This window comes from Danio rerio, chromosome 6, assembly GCF_052040795.2.
Source record: "Danio rerio strain M-AB ecotype USA chromosome 6, GRCz13ab, whole genome shotgun sequence".
NCBI lineage: Eukaryota > Metazoa > Chordata > Actinopteri > Cypriniformes > Danionidae > Danio > Danio rerio.
The window spans coordinates 5,917,501-5,938,897 of NC_141026.1; the positions used below are offsets into that span (position 1 = coordinate 5,917,501).

The 21,397-nt window shown below is 35.3% G+C and overlaps 1 protein-coding gene and 1 long non-coding RNA gene across 5 annotated transcripts in view; both read left to right on the forward strand.

Moving 5' to 3' along the window:
- The window catches only part of pcdh9 (protocadherin 9), a 535,263-nt gene that overhangs the window by 391,469 nt on the left and 122,397 nt on the right, over nucleotides 1–21,397 (forward strand). The window lies entirely within an intron of this gene.
- LOC147843327 (uncharacterized) lies at nucleotides 10,756–14,821 on the forward strand. 4 transcript variants are annotated; one of them, XR_015493060.1, is made up of 6 exons: nucleotides 10,756–10,810; nucleotides 12,055–12,160; nucleotides 12,283–12,353; nucleotides 13,551–13,735; nucleotides 13,898–14,185; nucleotides 14,471–14,821. It is a non-coding gene; the product is annotated as an uncharacterized LOC147843327 (long non-coding RNA). The 4 variants fall into 4 exon arrangements; XR_015493061.1 differs by having other exon boundaries at nucleotides 13,898–14,181; XR_015493059.1 differs by having other exon boundaries at nucleotides 13,898–14,101.

A 21,397-nucleotide genomic window follows, 5' to 3' on the forward strand; every position in this document is an offset into this window, starting at 1 on the left:
TAGTTGAAGTTGTTGAGTTTTGATGAAAACCGTTGCTGGAGGGCAGGAACCGCTCAGAAGGTGAGAATATCTCCCGTCCGCCTCAGAGAAAAGAGCTTTCCTTTCTGACAAAATACCTTTTCATGCCAATCCAAAGGCATTTTAACTGGAACATTCACTGTTTTTGGAGCATTCTCGCTGTCCCGGCACTGGCACTCTTTTCCTAAAAAGTAACAACCCTCACCCCTAAAATTTATTTTGTTTAAATTATGAAATGATGTGAACTAAGTGGAGGACAAACTGGTTGTGTAGTCACCAGAAAATGAGGAAAGTATTTAAATTGTCATCCTAGTGGGCTTCGTCAGACTCACTCAACTCTACGTTTTTGTGTGTGTGTGTGAGTGTGTGTGTGTGTGTGTGTGTGTGTGTGTGCGTTTGTGTATGGGCTGCTTTACTCGTTTCTCAGCAGAGACATTTTTTCCCCAATTTTTTTGTGACTATTTAGGGTGCTTTCACACCTACACTTTTGTTTCGGAACGTATCTCGTTTGCCCAGTTAGCGCGGTTCGATTGGCATATGTGAACAGGGCAATCGCGCTCTGTTCCGCGCCAAAGTAATCGCTCCGAGATCGCTTGAATGAGGTGGTCTCGGCTCGACTGAAACGAACCCTGGAGCGGTTCGATTGCTGTGAGAAAGCGATCCGATCCGAGCGCGGTTATATCACAGTGTTTTATGGATATGTTATAGGCTTACGGCTATATGAAGAGAGAATTATGAGTAGGGCGGGAAGTTTCGCGAGTCTCCGGATGCCCGCAAACGAGTGATGATCTCCCGGTAATCTCGCGTCTCCCTCCCAGTCCTCAAATAGGCTACATCGCGCACCCTTCTCACCCCTCCCCACCGCATCTCTCCTCAGACACGTCGCGCGTGCACCCTGTTAATCACCACCAAACCACCACCTCTCCTGACAGCTGAGCGGGACGCTGCAAAATAAACCCTGACACTCTGACCAATGTAAGGAGAGTTTACTCGCACGTGACTTGTTTTAGCTCTTTTGGTCCGATTAGAAACTTTGCAGTGTGAAAGTGAACCGCTCCAAGAGCAAAGAGCAACAATGTAACAATTGTAATCTCTGTTTCGGAACAACTGAATCGATTCACAGGTGTGAAAGCACCCTTACAGTAATGATTTTAGTTCATAGTTTTAGTTTAGTTTCATTTTTACTTCTTTTTTTCCCAGATTATGTGACCATTCAGATGAAGCAAACATTAACAGGAATATATCTGACACACTGTATTCAGAAGTGCAGCTGAAGTTTCCACATTGGTGTGTGGCTCTGCTCATCTTCATGTGTGTTCAGAAGGCTTGCACACGTGTGCTCCACCATATGGTTTGTGGTTCACTTTTCTACCACGGCTCACAGCTCTTGCCACCTTGGTAATTGCATCCTCTTGTGTTTCTGGATTGTTTCCCGTGTGTGTGTGTGTGTGTGTGTGTGTGTGTGTGTTTAGCTTTAGAAGGTTTCGTTGTGTGGACAGCGGATCGTCCTATCATATACTCATGTCCCACATCTCTCACTGCCATAATATCTTATTAGACCTGCATCCAGTATAATGTGTTCTTTTGTTGCAATGTAGTCAGGCTGATTTTGAGGAAATAATCTTTCATGCCTGGAAAAAACGGGAATTGTGAGACACTTTGATGACAAAGAGGCACATACATTTGGGATGTGGCTTTAGAAAGATAGATGTAGAGCTAAAAATGTCCAGGTATCACTTTATAAGGGCGATCCATCATGGCACTTGAGGAACAGAGTGGAAATAACCAGTCCCTCCAGGATTTAGTCTGATGTTTTTTTTTTTGTTTTTTTTTGCAACTTAAAATGAATAGTTTATCAGCTTTTGTTGTGTTTTGGACAGAACTTTTGACTTATTTGAGTAGAAGTGAAATGTGGACAGAGAGATGGAACAGAAGGACAGTGCGTTGACTGATGTGAGTGGGGGTAATTGGGGACAGAGAGATTGGACAGATGGAAGAGTCCATTGACTGATGTGAGGAGGAGTGCATTGGGGAAAGAGGGAAGGGTCCATTGACTTACCTGACCAGTGATCTTATATTTCAGCAATAACTTATACTTTTTGGTTGGATAGTAAATTTAGTATCCACTATAAGATGGTATTGGTGGTTACTAACAGTATGTAAAAATAAAAATAAATTGTTCATGCACATTTTTGACTGGTTTTCAGTTGTCAGTGACAGTTTTTTATGCTTGACAAGCTGATTTATTAAAAAAAAAAAAATGTTTAGTTAAAACAGACCTTGCCAAAAATATTTCTTATGGGAACATAATTAGAAGTTGTAAAAAAGGGATAAATTATATTGCAGATTATCATTATAATATATTAAATAGCAGAATAGTGTTTCATTGTGACTTAAGGATCATGACAATATCAAATTATGTTGATTCCAACCCGTAAATACCACGGGCACGTTGGAGATGTGACAGATGAAAGAGTCCATTTACTGAGGTGAGCAGGGGTGCAACGGCGACAGAGGGACAGGACAGATGGAAGAGTCCATTGCCTGAGGTGAGCAGGGGTGCGTTTGGGACACAGGGATGGGACAGATGGAGGGATGACAGGTGGAGACAGAAGGAGAACGAGAGGTGAGAAGTAATCAAACTGAGCCCACGACTCACAGCTGAGAAGAGCAGGAGGAAACAGGAGATCGAGAGGCTGAATACCATCATCACGTTGCCATACTGCTGTTAAAATTTTTTTTTTTTTTTTTTTTTGCAAATAAACAACTTACAAGATTTAGAGTACAGAGCTGCATTAAATGCTTATTATGTGGTGTATTGATACAGTGCTCAGCAAAATTGAGTACACCACCTTTTTAAAGAAAATCTTATTTATTATTTTATTATTTTAATTATCAATTTCTCAGTCAATATAACATTAATTGTTGTGCATTTATTTTATTTTATTTTCTATTAAATTATTAAATACTGAATACTGCATTTTAGTGATATTTTAAGCACTATCTTTAACTTGTCAGATGGTCATCATAACCACACTTTTTAGAATAAAGAAATATGAATAAATACTTATTATTAAAATGCAAATTTATTACATCGTATATCATTAGAAAAATAATAGGAATCTGTTAATGTCTAAAATTTAAAACTGCAGCCTATTGTCATTTATTAGGCAAATAATAACCCTGGCCAGCACATTCAACTTCAACTCAGTCAGAATTTAGCCATTTGAATACACAATAATAACGTAGAGCTTTGTGATTTGTTCAGCCTCTCTTGTAAGAAAGTACATCTGAAAATTCATGGATAACAATTGCCAAATTAGTATCCAATATGGGCCGCTTTTGGTGCTTCACATTTTTTATTGGTTATTTATTGTTTCAAGAAAAATGTAAAAGAATTTAAATAACATTACAGTAGGTCAGTAGTGAAAGATGACATCAGTCACGTCCGATTGTGTGGGTTTTTTTTTTTTTTTTTGCACAGCTGGATGTTGGACTCATAAAAAGTAATTTTTTGCATTGGTCAAAACTGATTAGCTGAAGTCACGATAGTCAACAGAGTATTCCACTTGGTCTTAAAGCCTTTTTGGATGAGTAATTTTAAAAATGTATGATGGCGTAGCAGTCAAAATAGGACAAATGATATCATATATGGTACAACTTCTGGACCTTTGTCAGTTGTTTGTCTTGATTTATCCTGTGTAGGAAATTTTCTTTATTATTTTACCCACACTAATTCGGACTGTATTTTTTTTTTTTTTTTTTTTTTCAGTTTTGGCTTAGGTACTGACAAAATAAATGAATTTATTCATTCATTAGTAAGTAACGGAAGTAAGTAAGGAATGTGGATTTTATATAGCTCATTTTTTTTTTGTATGGCCATTCAACCCAAAGTGCTTCACAATCATGAGGGTGGTCTCTCCACACCACCACCAGTGTGCAGCATCCACTAGGATGATGCGACAGCAGCCACAGGACAATGGTGCCTGTGCGCTCACCAAACACCAGCTGTGGGGGGAGTTGAGAGATAGAGTCATAGAGTGATAGAGCCAATTCAGTGGATGGGGAGGATTGGGAGGCCATGATTGTAAGGTTTACACCCCTACTCTTCACGAGAAGTGCCATGGGATTTTTATTAACCACAGAAAGTCAGAATCTCGACTTCTCATTTGAAAGACGGTGCTCAATGACAGTTTTTCACGACAGCTGGCCTCACTAACACCACTTCCAACAGCAACCTAGTTTTCCCATGTGCTCACCCATCCAGGTACTGACCAGGCTCAGCCCTGTTTAGCTTCAGTGAGTAACCACTCTTGGGCTGCAGGGTGATATGGTTGTGGCTTCATCCATCCATCCATCCATCCATCCATCCATCCATCCATCCATTCATTACCTGTACAAAAAGAAAAGAGGATGAGTGAAAACAAATTTTCTGTGATTGCTGTGATGGAAACAGAGCAGATTAGCTCTTATTTTTACACCAGTAATAAGATCCTTGAGTCTCCAGCAGGCCTTAGATGAACGCCAGGTATAACATGTACAGTAGAAGATGTAAAAGTGGAGCTCAGACGGCTTCTTTTTACATTGAATCTATGACTGAGGCTTGCTCTGCTCTCTGCCAGACGTCACATCACGTCAGTCCCGCTGGAGACCCAGAGCCGCGGGGTGAGCCTCCGCATCGCACCATGCACCATTTCCAGGAAATTAAATTCAGCAGACACTGCTTTAAATGTCATTTGCAGTTTCTCAAATCCACTGTACAGATGCTTTATATTCAGAAATGCAGGCATTCTTGTAATGACTGTGAGGTTGGGTTCTCCGCTCTCTAATGCAGTACAGAGGCCACAGTTCAAGAAATAAACCAGACTAAATAATAGTTGGTGTTACTGATTTGAAATTTAAAGCAGCACGTACACTTCAACTTACATGAATGTTAGCTTATCTTTACTGGGGAGTGGTTTCTAGATGGATCTGGTTGCTCGCTATGCAGTCAAACATTATTTTGGGTGGTGTTTAAGATGGTTGCTAGTTGTTTTAGCACATCGTTAGCATGTTTATAGCTTGAATTTACTCACTGTTTTCATGTTTTACCACAATACTGTCATGTTTTTAGCATATTTTAGCATGATGCTACCATGCTTTACACATTGCTAGCACATTCCTAGCTTAGTTAATCATACTGCTAATGTTTCAACACAATGCTAATGTGTTTGTGGCATGATAAATTAGGTTTTGTCAGATTTATTTTTCTAGAAATTAATTACCAAAGTATGATTATTAGCACATATATAGCCACTTTTTCTGTTCCTATATGATGTTTATGATAGACAAACATTGCATAATGTAACATAAGGCTAATGTGGAGTGGTTTCTAGTAGGTTCTAAATGGTTGCAATGCAGTTGAAAATGATTTTGGGTGGTGTTCAAGGTAGTTGCTAGTTGTTTTAGCACATCGTTAGCATGTTGATAACATGAATTAACTCACAGTTTTTATGTATTTACAATACTGTCATGTTTTTAGCATAATTTAGCATAATGCTATCACGTTTTACACATTGCTAGCACATTTCTAGCTTGGTTAATCTTACTGCTAATGTTTCAACACAATGGTAATGTGTTTGTAGCATGAGGAATTAGGTTTTATCAGGTTTATTCACTACAAATTATTCACTAAAGTATATTTATTAGCACATATATAGCTACCTTTTCTTGTTCCAGTTTGATTTCTATGAAAGGCTAACATTGTATTATGTAATATTACTGGGGAGTGGTTTCTAGTTGGTTCTGGATGGTTGCTATGCATTTGAAAATGATTTTGGGTTGTGTTTAAGGTGGTTGCTAGTTGTTTTAGCACATTGTTAGCATGCATAAACTCACTGTTTTCATGTTTTAACACAATACTGTGATGTGTTTACCATTATTTAGCACAATGCAACTATTTTTACACATTGCTAGCTGATTTCTACTGTGGCTAATCATACTGCTAATGTTTTAACACAATGTTAATGTGTTTGTAGCATTAGAAATTAATTATATCAGTTTTTTTTGCTACAAATGATTTACCAAAGTATGGTTATTAGCACATGGGCTATATAGCCACTTTTTCATGTTCCCGTATGATTTCTACGAAGGGCTAACATTGCGTTATGTAACATTATGCTATATTGGGGAGTGTGTGGTCGAACATTGATTTGGGTGGTGTTCAAGGTGGTAGCTAGTTGTTTTAGCACATTGTTAGCATGCTGTTATCATAAATTACCTCACTGTGTTTATGTTTTCACACAATACTGTCATGTTTTTAGCGTTATTTAGCACAATGCTATAATGCTTTACACATAGCTAGCCGATTTCTAGTTTGGTTATCATACTGCTTATGTTTCAACACAATGCTAATGTGTTTGTTGCATGAGAAATTGGGTTTTGTCAGTTTTATTTGCTTCAAATAATTTATTACAGTTCATAAGCACATATATAGCCTCATTGTCTTGTTCCTGCATGATTTCAACGAAGGGGTAGCATTGCATAGTGTAACATAAGGCTAATAGGGAGTGCTTTCTTGTCAGTTCTGGATGATTGCTATGCAGTTGAAAATGATTTTGGGTGGCGTTCAAGGTGGTAGCTAGTTGTTTTAGCACATAGTTAGCATGAACTAACTCACCGTTTTCATGTTTTAACACAAAACTCCCTTGCTTTTAGCATAATTTAGCATAATTTAGCATGATGTTACCATGCTTTACACATTGCTAGCACATTTCTAGCTTGTTTAATCATACTGCTATTGTTTTATCACAATGCTAACGTGTTTTTAGTATGATACATTTAGTTTTGTCAGGTTTATTCACTACAAATATTTTAGCACTATGCAACTATTTAACTTGTTTTTTACTCTGACTGACATCAAGTATGGTTCTTGTGTGAAAATGTACAATGGGAAATATAAATAGCTTTTGTTTAAGAAACCTTGAATGACATATCAATTTACATTAGTGTAAAATTCAACTGGATTTAATGTGGAGAGGCTGTGTTGAAGCTTTTGACATCTAAGGTGTTAACATGCACATCTGTGGTTATTAAAGATCAGTTGGCCAGTAGAAAGCTTGGAGTCATGTATTTACCGGCTTTGGTCCGCTAACAAACCCGCAAGATGCTTCGCACAGCTAATTTTAGCAGCTCAAGATGAAAATTCAATTTAATCTGCCTGGCTAACCAGTCGCGATTCTGCACGGCAATAACATTTAAAGCCGACGCGTGTGCTTAAACGCAGCATAAATGAAATTCCAGTTGACGAACTGTAGAGAGGCTTTTTGAAAGGATGTGTTAAACTCCTTTTCGCAGAGCTGTGCAAGCGTTCTCCAAAGATGTCCTCTTGCTAATCTGACAAACAGCAAGTTTTGCTTCCTTGCATATCTAATAAATAATTAATACAATCATGCCTTGATTCCCTTTTAAAAGACTAGTTCTGAGCATTCTCTAATACATGTGTTTTGTGTCATTATAGACATTATACACTGTGTAATCTTGTTGACATGCTGTTTATTTCCATGCTAACATTTGCAAAGGCTAAGACCAGGAAAATGTAGACTTTTAAGATGCACCTAAAAGCTTGATTGAATTTGTGACGATGCCAAACATCTCATTAATTTGTGTTCAATTGTGTGCTTTACAAACATGACAGCAGTGTAATAATACATGGTGAAAGTGGTATTTCATGCTATATGCTACAAGTGAACTAAAACTTGTAAGCAGTTTGTTAAACAAGCTAGAAACTTGCTAGCAGAGCACTAAATCATGTTATAAACATAAAACTAGCGTCCCAATATTAGTGTGGCAGGCCTAAATCATGTCAGGGACATGCTAACAGTGTGCTAAAACATACTAGAACTGTTCAATAATGATATAAACACGTTAGCATTATGTTAAAGCATGTTAGCAATATATCAATCCCATTAAAACATATTAGCATTGTGTTGAATCATACATAGTGTTGTATCCATCAACCATCAATGCACTGGATCATCTGAAAATTGAAATTATGACCTTTTTATATATGTGTAGACTATGTATATCAGTTTTTTTATTGGATTGCAAGCTAGTATATTGCTAATTACTCAAGCACATGTTGTTTCTATTTGATATGATTATCGTAATTCGGTCTTGATATTGATTGATGTTATAATGAGCTAAAGCTAATATAGTGTATATACACGTCACATACTAGAGGTGTGAAATGGAGCCATTGTCTGTATCTCCAATACATTTTGAGCAAAACAAATAGAGTTAAAATTTGAGAGTAGATTGTTTGTAGGCTTTTCTGGATGCTAATATGTTCTGGTTGCTATTTTAGCACATTGTTAGCATGTTCCTACACAATACTAGCATGTAGCATTATTTTATGCAGTGCTAGCTGGTTTCATCACAATTGTAGCTTGTTTGTAGCATATATTACAAAACGTTATCATGTTTTAACACAATGATAGCATGTTTTTAGCACAACATGTCAAAACCACATATATTAGTTGTTTATTTCACAGAATCAGTAACGTCTAACATCCATATGACTGAAATGTTTGACATACTGCTAATATTAGGCATGCTTCTAGCATGCTGCTGGCTTACTGCTAGCATATAGCATTATGCTAACATGCTTTAACATAATGCTAATGTGCTTATATCATTATTGAACAGTTCTAGCATATATTAGCACACTATTAGCACGTCGCTGACATGTTTTAGGCCTACCACGCTAATATCGGCACACTAGAAGTGTTTGTAACATGATTTACCGCCCTGCTAGCATCTTTCTAGGACATTTAACAAACTGCTTACACATTTTTATTCAATTGTAGCATTTAGCATGAAATACTAATTTTGCTGTCATGTTTTAGGAACAAACAATTGTTAACTAATTTATTAGTAATGATAACATGTTATAGCACAATGATAATATGTTTATAGTAGGTTTTAACACTTTGCTAGCATGGCTCCTTGCACATTTACCACATTGCTATCTTGTTTTGAGATAATACTAGCATGTAGCATTATTGTATGCAGTGTTATCTGGTTTGTTTCTAGCATATATTACAGAACGGTTATCATGTTTAAACAAAAACGTGTTTGTAGCATTATTTACTCCCGCTAGCCGGTTTTTCTTAGCACAACATGTCGAAATCACGTTTATTGTTTGTTGTCGTTTTTAGAATTGATGTTAGTAACGTCTAACGCCTATATATGGCTGAAATGTTTAATTGTAGTTTATCAAACAGTCAAAACATGCCACATCTGACAGACAAAAATGATATTGAGACATTTATTGTTATTGTTTATGGCCCAGCTCTAGTGTATCATATTTATAAGGACTTATAAAGCATTAATTATAAACATTATTTTTTAATACTATCTAAATACAAGAAAAGACTGAACTTTCTCAATAGTATTACAGTTTTTTTGTGTGTGTGTTTTTTTTTTTTTTTTTTTTGGACGAAATCATTTTGAAGCAATTATCCGCCTTCGCAAAATGAGGTAATTGGCTCTGGGCATGTCCCTACCAAATATAGTGTGATCATTTCTACCACACGTTGTTCACTTTGTGTTGCACTTCTCAAGCAAACGTTTGCAGCTCGTCCACAGGCCTCAAGTGTGAAACCCAGTAGATTGTTGACTTATCAGAAGCTCTTGATGACAAAAGGAAATCATTTCTCTTTTAGTGCAGTGCCCAGAGGAATTAAATCATTGGACGGCATTTCACAAGTTGGAATTAAATCACAAGGTTGTATCAAGGCGCCTTTACTAACAGAGGCTCTTGTTTTCCCTGAACAAATGCTAGTGTGTGTGTGTGTGTGTGTGTGTGTGTGTGTGTGTGTGTGTGTGTGTGTGTGTGTGTGTGTGTGTGTGTGTGTGTGTGTGTTTGTTTGGGTATATCTCTGCATGTACAGTATCCCTGTATTACACTGAAGTGTGTTTGTATGCCTCGTGTGTAGGAGTCTAGTGTGGGAGTTTATCAGTGTTGGTGTGTGTGTGTGTGTGTGTGTGTGTGTGTGTGTGTGTGTGTGTGTGTGTGTGTGTGTGTGTTTCTTATGCATTCTCTTCACACAATGAAATGGCATGGCCTTGAGCTGTTGTATTTTCACTATAATGCAGTTGAAACCTCGCATTGGAATTTTTGAGATTCCTGAATCAGACCCAGATAGCAGGCAGTAATCGGCCCGAGCTCGGCTGCCCTCCGGCGCCTCCGGCTCCGACTCGGCATCGGCGAGTGTTATCCGGGCCGAGTGCGGCCCGCAGCTCGCTCGCGCACATGCGGTTGTGATGCGGCTGTAAAGCACTGGCCCGATTCCGGTCAACCATATGGCAACCGATTAAGGCTGATGGCAACCGATTAAGTTCTTATTTTATCTAGTAATCTGTTAGCTCCACGTTTAATGATAATTTGAGAAAATATTCATGGTACGATAGCAAAAAAAAAAAAAAAAGAATATTTAGTGTGGATGGTCGCAATGTTTAGACGCAAACAAAACAATATTATTTATAAATAGATTATACATGTCATCTAGAGAAAAACTATGTAAAATTCGCTTATTTTTGTGATAGCACGCTCCTGTGCTGACTGTTTTTGTTTTAAAGCAGAAGTTGGTTTCATAATAAACACATGCGTGACTAAACTCATGATCCACACTCCAATCCAGACGGTGGCGGTAATGCTCCAAAAAGCTGGTTGTCAACCACCATGGCACGAACATCACAAGAAGAAAAAGTTTGGTTTTTCAAACATTTCACGTGTATTCCGGTCAGAAAGGTAAGCTTTTTACTGCTTGTGTACTGTATAATTAGCGAATTTAGAGCTTAAAACATTTCCACGGTGTTTGGTTGTAACAGCGTTTAGTAATTTAAAACAGTTTGATACGAAATGTAACTTGCTTTAAGAAACACGACTGGAGCTAATGTATGCTAACGCTAACAGTTACAAACAGCCTGAAAGTTCATTTTCCTTTAACACAATGTTAGATTGTAACGTGTGTAGTAACTGAAAACTATTTTAATTATTTTAAAGAAACATGAAACGAATTTGTGTGTATGCTAACTTTGCGTTAAAGAAAGTTTCTGTAGACGAATCCATTAACTTACATGGCAAAACGTGTTTTTTTCCTGATTTAACATTATAAAGTACCGTGGATGTTGAAAAAATCATTGTACAGGCGTATACTTATCCAACAGTATTAATTCTGTGATTGTGTAAATAAAAACTAATCGTTTTGGATTAATAAAATATTATTGTTTATCTTGTTTATGCAGTTAGTCACGAAAATGATCGAAACTCGACTGTTTACTATTCTCTTTAAATTATCCAAGAGAAATATATTACTATGCACTTTAATTCATATGTGTTAGCCTATGTGAATCAATTATATCTTTTGTTCAAGCTGTAATGGTCAGTTAATGTAAAACTGAACGTCTTAAAGCAGATTTTGATGTTTTTTTGTTTGTTTTTTATGTTATTGACAGTGAAAAATTCTGATTTAAATGAATGTGTAACAATATTTGTTGGTTAAGTCTCATTGTTCTTGTTTAACAAAGGTTAGTGAGATCATTTTGCAGTACATCACGACCAAAGAAGTCAATGGCACACTCTTTTGAACGTGAATAGGCATGCTATAGTTGTGTGCTAAAAGTCCATTATAAGCTGTAAACTGCTGATACATTTTCAACATAGATTGAGCTTTTCAGACATTACATTACTAATTGCTTCACAAACAGCTGAAATGGTTTATTGTTATTGGCTATCATCATCAAACATTTTTCACAATGGTAGGTTAATCTTCATGGGTACAGAATAATGCATGTGCTTGGCCATCTTACAAATCTATGTCTCAGATTCATAAGGCTGTCACTCTGCATGAATCTCCGAATAAATCTTGTGCAACCTTCTGTGTACTGATTATTTACACTATAGGTAATATAGGCATTAATTAACTTTGATAGTATTTCAGGATTTGAACTTTTCTTTACGGGAGGTTAACAACAATGTGATGTTTATTATAGATGCATATGAGGAAGCTCGACTCAAACATCCACACGCAACTGTGATTTCTGACTGGTAGACAGATGAGGATGATGATTGCCTGTCATACATCTAAAGACAGAACAGGTTTGTTTGCAATTATTTTAAACACATACTGTCAACATTGTCATTGATCTATTACAACCTGTGAGTTTTGCCCTGGCACTATACTAAAGTGATGTTTTGTTTTGTAAATGTATCTGATCAAGGGACAGTATAGATGCATCTATACCGTGATGAAGAAAAATTACTTGGAACAAAGAGGCTGGATAAAAGGCAGGTATGAAGATTTCAGAAATCAATGCAGCACCACAAGTACCATCACCATCAATGACTATGGCAGAAATCTTAAGACCACCATGAAGATGCACAGATACTGTACATTCCAGTACACCAGGCGTGTCTAAACTGCGGCCCGCGAGGCTTTTTATAAATATCAATAGAATCTGGCCCGCTATACAAAAATGAACGTAATTCAATAAATAACCACCGGGTGTCGCTATTACATGCATTCAATTAAGCAGCAGTTCTTGTTACTATCTATCTATCTATCTATCTGTCTATCTGTCTGTCTGTCTGTCTGTCTGTCTGTCTGTCTGTCTATCTGTCTGTCTGTCTGTCTGTCTACACACAGTTGAAGTCTGAATTATTAGCCCCTCATTGATTTATTTCTTCTTTTTTAAATATTTCCCAAATGATGTTGGAGAAAGACTTATGTTTTATTTCGGCTAGAATAAAAAGCGGTTTAAATTTTTTTATGAACCATTTTAAGGTCAAAATTATTAGCCCCTTAAGTCTTCAGAACAAACCATTGTTATAAAATAACTTGCCTAATTACCTTAACTAGTTAACTTGATTAACCTAGTTAAGCCTTTAAATGTCACTTTAAGCTGTGTAGAAGTGTCTTAAAAATATCTAGTCAAATATTATTTACTGTCATCATGGCAAAGATAAAATAAATCAGTTATTAGAAATGAGTTACTAAAACTAATATGTTTAGAAATGTGTGGAAAAAAATGTTTAACTCTGTTAAACAGAAATTGGGGAAAAAATAAACGGTGGCTAATAATTTAGGGGGGGCTAACAATTCTGACTTCAACTGCATTTATATATATACATATATATATATATGTGTGTGTGTGCGTGTCTGTGTGATGTATGTAAAATTTGGCCCGTGACGTTTGTTTTTTTGCATCTGGCCCTCGGCCCAAAAAGTTTGGACACTCCTGCAGTACACCTATGAACATTTACAGTCTTTGTTCTAGTGCAGTTTGAGATCAAGACATAACTTATTGCATCTCGTGATGTCTTTGTAAGAATTGAAGACATCACTAAATTTGTTAAGGTTTAATGCAGCTAGAAAGTAAAGATCAACTAGAGAATATCAGCAGTGTCTAACCCACTGTTGTATTTACAGAAGTTGTATGAGAATAAGCTACAGGTTGATTTATACTAATCTGTTATTTTTCTTTTTTAGCACGACTGACTGAAGTTTTAAAATCATGCAACGTCATAAAGCAGCAGCTGGGCCTGATTCTCACAAAACCAAAACAGACGTGATGAAATTCCAGATGTAAACACATTTGACCTTCCTTTGGCCAATTTGATTTGGAAAAGCTTGAAAATCAACTAAAGGAGCAGCCTGAACAAATGAAGAAACTGGTAAGTTCAAGCTCTTGCTAATTTCAAAGTGTTTTAAGTTTATTTGTTTTTTTTTTATTGTTTTTTTTGCTTCGTAGGTAGCCTACTTTTTTCCTAATTTTTTCTTTTTTTTTACATTAGTACTTGTTCACTACTAATTATCTGTTTATCTTTTAATCACAGATGGAGTGAGGACAAATGTCCATACCACGCCACTGATAAAGAAGTGGAAAAATGCATTACAAGGTAGCTACAACTTGCCCCTGACCGGGATGGAGGAAGAAAGAAGAGAAAGCTAATGTGTCAAATGTCTACATCACTATTTTGTTTTATTTTTTAAACAACATTTTAAGTGTATTAGGATGTTCCCTGATACTTGAACAATTTGTTTCTTTCATTTGCATTTATATGTATATGTATATATATGTGTGTGTGTGTGTATATATGTATGGTATGTAGGTATGTATGTATGTGTGTGCGCCAAATTCTGAAGAAACATCTTGATACATTTTTAATAAACGTAATACAAATAAAATTATAAATATAAAATTGCACAAGACGTGTATATATATGAAATGTATAATCATCTCACTCATGTCTTGCTGTTTGTGCAATTGATTTTGTTCAAGTTTATTTAAAAATAAGTTTGACTTTATACTTCTGCAATTATTTATATATATATATATATATATATATATATATATATATATTTGTTTGTTTATTATTATTTTAATGTTTTATTAAAAATGTTTCAAGATGTTTCTTCAGAATTCTGCAGTACTTTTTACAAGTTTGACTTGGATATTTTGCGGATTGTCATTGGTATTTTTAAGATGTTTCTTGCTATATCTTAAATTGGTTTCTATATTTAGGTTTATGTAAAATTTAGCTGTTTGTACAAATTTTTAATTCAAGTCTATTGGGAAAACAGGGTTGTTTTAAAAACATCTGTGTTTGTGTGTAATTTTTAGATTTTTTGTTTAAATCTTTCTGTGTGTCTTTAATGTGTTGTTTTATTGTTGTTTTTATATTGATATTCTTGTGCACTACAAAATTATTTATACAATTTTAGTACAATTTTTTTCTTGCAATTAATAAACGTTTAACATTTATTTATTTTGTCATTTGTCTGATTATTTTCGTTACAGAATGTGTATGCAGTTTGCACTTTATTCAAAGGTTAAACGCAGTGCTTACACTTTGTGTTTACATTATAGCCTGTGTTTGCTGTTGTATAAATTGAAATGGTTGTAATACCATATATTAAGTACCAATGTAATACCAAAAGGTTTTATAAGGTGTATAAATACGGAGTCGCGCCAGCTCTTGGCCGCAGCGCACATTACCCTCGCGGCGATTCTGGCGCGGATGCGCAGCGTCGGCTCGCTTACGGCCGCCGCATCTGGCCCGCTTGATTCGGGCCGGAATCGGGCAGTGAGTCCACAGGCATCCGGCCCGAGTCCGGCAGCCGGAGTTGGGCCGAGGGGTAAGTCTTCGGCAGGCGACAATCTAGCCGGAACTGGCCCGAGTGTATTTTGCTATCTGGGGAGAATGAGAAATGCATAGTGTTTGACTCAATTCAGCTGAGGAGGGAGCTGTATCATCACATTATTTAACTGTTAACATACTGTAACTTATGTTTGAGCGAGGCCTTGAGGTATTATCTGTAAACAGTTTGTCAGTTTTGTTGTGTTTTGCAGGTATAGGAATACTGTACTTGATTTTGTGAGATGTATGAATGTAAAACCTAGGCTCATTCTGAAAACGTAGCCCTATATATATATTTCTGGAGAGGGCCAACTATGTCCCAGGAGATACATTTTTTTGCAGTTTTTGTTTTCATGAATGCTCCAGAGGCCACTGTGTATGCTTTTTGAGATCTCAAATTTATTTCTCCAGTGTCATTCGTGCCTGTTGTTCTCACGTAAATCCACGAGAGGGCGCTGTCGACTGACTGACCAACCGAACGATCCCCCCACCCATTCCCTTCCCAAAACCCAATTGATAATGTTTTCAAAAGCACCAATTGACCAGCGCACTCCCACTTCCCTAAACCCAACCAACAGTGTTTTGAAAGGCAGTCCAGAAAAAGAAAATCCCCCAATTTTTACCACATTTTCAGATTTTACCACATTCTCACCCTGTTATTTACTTGTTTATTTAATTTTTTTTGGGTTCCGTTTTTGTCTTATCCGCTTTATGAAACCATTCGTCGCCGTATTCGAACCCCATGGTCGCCGTATTCGAACCCCATGGTCGTGGTCAACTCCTCACTGTGTCTCAACTCTGTTGACATAGGCTGCGAGCCACTGGACAAACTGGTAACAGTAGGAAAGCGTCCATACGGAGGTAAACAGTCAGCTGGTAAGCGGGAAAAGGAACAGCATCGTACCTCCTCGTATCAATCATTTGAAATGCGAAATGCAGCCATACGTACTTCTGGCTACATTATTTGCGATCTCCAGAAATGCATGAGGCTATGTTTTCAGAATGAGCCTTTGTTGAACTCATTGGTTGTCAATAATCAGCTAAGAACTGTTGTTATACATTTATATGGAAGAAATGATCGCTGGCAATAAAAATGTGATGAAAAAAGAGATCAGATCTTATTAATGGTGGCATCTTTTAATATCAGATATTGATTTTATTGGAGTAAGGACACATTTGAAGTTTGAGTAACACTGAAGTTTTATTACAGAAAAATTACTAGGGTTTCTTTGAGAAACTTGGGACTTTTCTGAAGTCGAAATTAAACTTTAAAGAATTGTATCTTCTGTGATGTGATTCTTTTATTTAATCTGGAGTGAAACGAGTCTTTTTGTGACTTAAAGTGAAAGGGTTGGAATATAAGATATCTTGATGACAATCTGAAAAGCCAGTTTTCTTTTTCTTTTCTTTTTTCTTTTTACTGAATATATGTTTTTGATCCAAAATATCCTAAATAACAAAAGTGGTGTGGGTTTGGAAGGACATGAGGGTGAGTAATTATTATCTAATATAGGCAAAACGGTTGCCCAAATATATTACTTAATCATAATGATAAAATTGCAAGTGCCTTAAATCAGCATATCAGCATTAAAGGTTTCTCATTTAAAGCAATGGAGGACTCTGTATATGGAGCCACATCAAAAATAATCCATTTACAAAATACAATTCATGCATGCACAGCACAATTCTGGTTTACCAAATCCAATTTGTCAATTTGTAAACATACAATTTGAATTAACTAATAAAATCATAAATATTTTTGCCATAGAATATTTTTTGCCATGAATAGAATTTGGCTATTATTTATCATATTTTAAATTTAAAAATTACATTAGAGTATTTTTGAAATGTGTTTTGAGTTTACGAATAGAATTTGTGTATTTTTAAATCGTGTTTTGAATTTACAAATTGGATTTAAGCAGTTTTGAATCGTGTTTTGAATTTATGAATTGAACATGTATTTTTGAATCGTGTTTTGAATTTACGAATTGGATTTGAGTTTTTTTTTTAAATTATGTTTTAAATTTATGAATAGAACATGTATATTTTTGAATTGTGTTTTGAATTTAAGAATTTAGAGTTTTTTGAATAGTTCTTTAAATTTATTTTTTTATTAAATTTTATAATTTTTTTGGATTTGTGTATTTTTAAATCGTGATTTGACTTTAGGAATTGGATTTGAGTATTTCTGAGTCGCATTTTGAATTTACGAATTGGATTTGAATTTTTTTAAGTTGTGTTTTAAATTTAAGAATAGAATATGTGTATTTTTGAATCGTGTTTTAAATTTAAGAATTTGATTTGAGTTTTTTTTAAATCGTTCTTTTTAAATTTACGAGGTAGATTTGTGTATTTTTGAATCGTGTTTTGAATTTTCAAATAGAACATGTGTATTTTTGAACTGTGTTTTAAATTTATGAATAGGATTTGTGCTGTTTTCAATCGTGCTTTGAACTTATAATTGGATTTTGGAAATGTATTATTTTTGAGACTGATCTCGCTCCATACTGTGTGTCATAAAATAACTAAAAGGGGTCGTGACCAAGCGCCAATATATGACAAGTCAGGAGTAAAAATGTGTTTTTTTTTTTTTTTTTTTTTTTTAAGAGCATTTCTATTTATGGAATAGATATTTCATCAAAAATATCTTAAATCATGTGTTTTTGGAATTTGGTGAGTAATTATTGACAAAATAAAAAATTTCAGGTGAACAATCCAGTAATCTGTCATGTCTTCCTGATTTATTATCTCCCTCTGACTTTGGTGTGAAACATGACCCGTCTGCGTGCCTCTGATCCTGTTAGTTTTCACATTTGCAATGCACAAGGGCTGTTAATCCGGCCTGTCATGTTAGCAAACACATGACGTGTGTGGCAAGTGTGAACGACGATGGTCAGATCTGCTGACAGAACCCAAGGAGTCAGCGACCGATGAGTGTTGTGTGCATAGAAGCCGCGAGCGCTTAAATTCTTTCATGCGTGTGAACCTGCGCTAACATTCCCCACCAGAGGCACTTTAGCGCTTTCAAGTTTTGACAGAGTTGATCCTGCTATCTTGTTAAAGGAGCGAAGTCTCCCCCGTGAATCACTCTCTTCTGTTCACGGTGACAAACGCTGCCATGTACGTGATTTACTCTTACATGAACACGTCAAATTAAACAAGCCGCGGTCCTCCCCCGCGAGGAGGCTGATTGCTTTTCGCCGGTGAGCCCGGTTTTCTTTAATTTGTCTGAAATAAATAGGCTTTAGTCTCCGTGTGGTGCGGCCCACCTCCACGCGCAGGTCACCCAAAACATCAGAGGTGAAAAACGACTGCCGCGCATCAAAAGCAGAAAAATCAAACGCATGACAAACTGCCTTAAAAGCCTCTGTGTAATTGCTCCGATGCTATATCTCTTGTCCTCGCGTAATGGGGTCGTTTTTAGACGCTGAGTAATGTCTGAGCTTTCAGCGTTTGTTTGGTGAGAATATGAGGACACCTGAACGCATGCAGGCGTAAATCACTGAACTGATGAAACCCGAGTGAGGTCAATAAAGGGCAGAGTTATTTATGGAATAGCAGGGGCCGCCAAAACAACATTTTAATGCAATTCTCATTAAAAGAGAATGAAATATCAACAGGCTTATATATTATGGCTGAGATAAACTTCTTAATATGGATCTTTGTTTTTTGAAAGTCAATCAATCAATCAATCAATCAATCAATCAATTAAAATATCTTTTCAATTAACCATGAAAATGATAACTCCAATGATTTAAAGCTGACAGTTCAGAAATGTTAACTTATTTTATTTGACTTAATTTTATTTATTTTAGTTTGATAACATTTTTATTTTATAATATTACTGATGAGATTATAATTTATATTTAATTATAATATTTAATTATAATTTGTTGTTGTTGTCGTCGTCGTTGTTGTGTTTGTTGTTGTTGTCATGCCTATATCCTAAGGCTAAACTAAACATATAAACAATGTATCCAATGTACTCAAATCTGACAGTTCATGAATTTTAATTTATTAATTTAATTTAATTTATTTTATTTTATTTTATTTTATTTTATTTTATTTTATTTTATTTTATTTTATTATTATACTGATGAGATGATATTATAATTTTAGTTATTATTATTATTATTATTATTATTATTATTATTATTATTATTATTATTATTATTATTATTATTATTAGCAATGTTTATGCTGTTGTTATTGTTGCTGTCAAGTCAAAATTATGAGGCTTAACTAAATTTAAATGCAGTGTAGCAATAAATAAATACATCAATACATTCATAAATAAATAAATAAATAATGTTGTAATCATCTAGAAATAAATAAACCAAACATAATAATAACAAAATGTTGTTGTTGTTATGCCATTATTATAAGGCTAAACTAATTGTAAACATAGTGTAGCAATAAATAAATAATGATGTAATTATCTCAGAATAAATAATGCAAACATAATAACTTATTATTATTAATATTATTATTATTAATATTATTATTATTATTATTATTATTATTATTATTATTATTATTATTATTATTATTATTATTATTATTATTAGTGTTGTTATTATTAAATCATCATCATTATTGTTATTATTATTATTATTATTATTATTATTATTATTATTATTATTATTATTATTATTATTATTATTATTATTATTATTATTAGTGTTGTTATTATTAAATCATCATCATTATTGTTATTATTATTATTATTATTATTATTATTATTATTATTATTATTATTATTATTGATATTATTATTATTATTATTAGTAGTAGTAGTAGTAGTAGTAGTAGTAGTAGTAGTAATAGTATTGATAATATTATTATTATAATGATTATTTATTATTTAATGATGGTTCAACGCTCATAAGTAAAGAAGCATGTGTTTTTGTTTTCAGGTAAAACACACTGCCCTTAAGCCACTACATTTTATCAGTCTGTACAATAAACCTCTGATTTAGCACATTTGTATGTTTAGAGATTTCCCCTGCCTCTGTTTCATGCTGTTAGCAGTCAAAAATGTTCAATAAAGCACCTGCTTTAATGAGAATCCAATGAGGTCACGGACGTCGGTGGGCAGCAATGGCGCTTTTTCCTCCTGTTCGCTGCTTTTTCTTTCTGTCTTTCTGTTCTGAGCACAGCAGGCCTGAAGACAGCGTTTGACACTAATGCATGAGAGCAGCCCAAATCTAAAAGTTGGAGAAAAAAATAAAAAATAAAACAAGAAAACATTGAGATTGAGAAAGAAAAACAGACTGGAGCGCTCAGTCAGCCAGCACCTACACACACACACACACAAACACACACACACACACACGGAAGGTCTCTCTCTTGTTCTACCTCAATATTTTTTGTGCAACAAACACGGCAAAACACTTACGCAGCCCACATACGGTTCTCAGCGGAGCGGCTCGATCAGATGCCGAGTTCAGCTTGTAGATCCAGAGAAAGTGGACGCTCAGGAAGGAAAAATATAATTCTTCAGTTGTTTCATCATGCTATATTACACCTGAAGCCCGCAATAACTCGATATATTCTTGGTTTATATACACTTGAAGTCTAAATCATTAGCCCTCCTGTGAATATTTTTCTTTTTCAAAGGATGTCTAACAGAGCAAGAGATTTTTCACAGTATTGCCTATAATCTTTTTTTTTTCTTCTGGAGAAAGTCTGATTTATTTTATTATATTATTATTATTTCAGCTAGAATAAAAGTAGTTTTAAATAATAATAATAATATACATTTTAAGGTCAATAGTGCTAGCTGTCATTCCTTTTCAAACTTACCAGCTGACGACTTACCTCCGTGGAGATGGCTTTCCCATTGTTACCAGTTTGTCCAGTAGCTCACCACCTCGGTTGGGAACGGGGTGAGCAGGACAATCGGTGCTTTTCAAAATACTATTGGTTGGGTTTAGAGAAGGGGGTGGGCGTTTGTCGATCTGTGCTTTTGAAAACACTGTCGGTTGGGTTTCGAGTAGGAGGAGGGTGGGTCAGTCAGTCAATCAGTCAGTCAGTCAGTCAGTCGACAGTGGCCTCTGGTGGATACACGCAAGAAGAGCAGACACGAATGGCACTCGCTAGAGAAATTTGAGATCTGAAAAAGCTGCAAAAAATGTTGCTCCTGGGACGTATTTGGCGCTCTCCAGAAATATATTATGTAAAATAAGTAGTTTT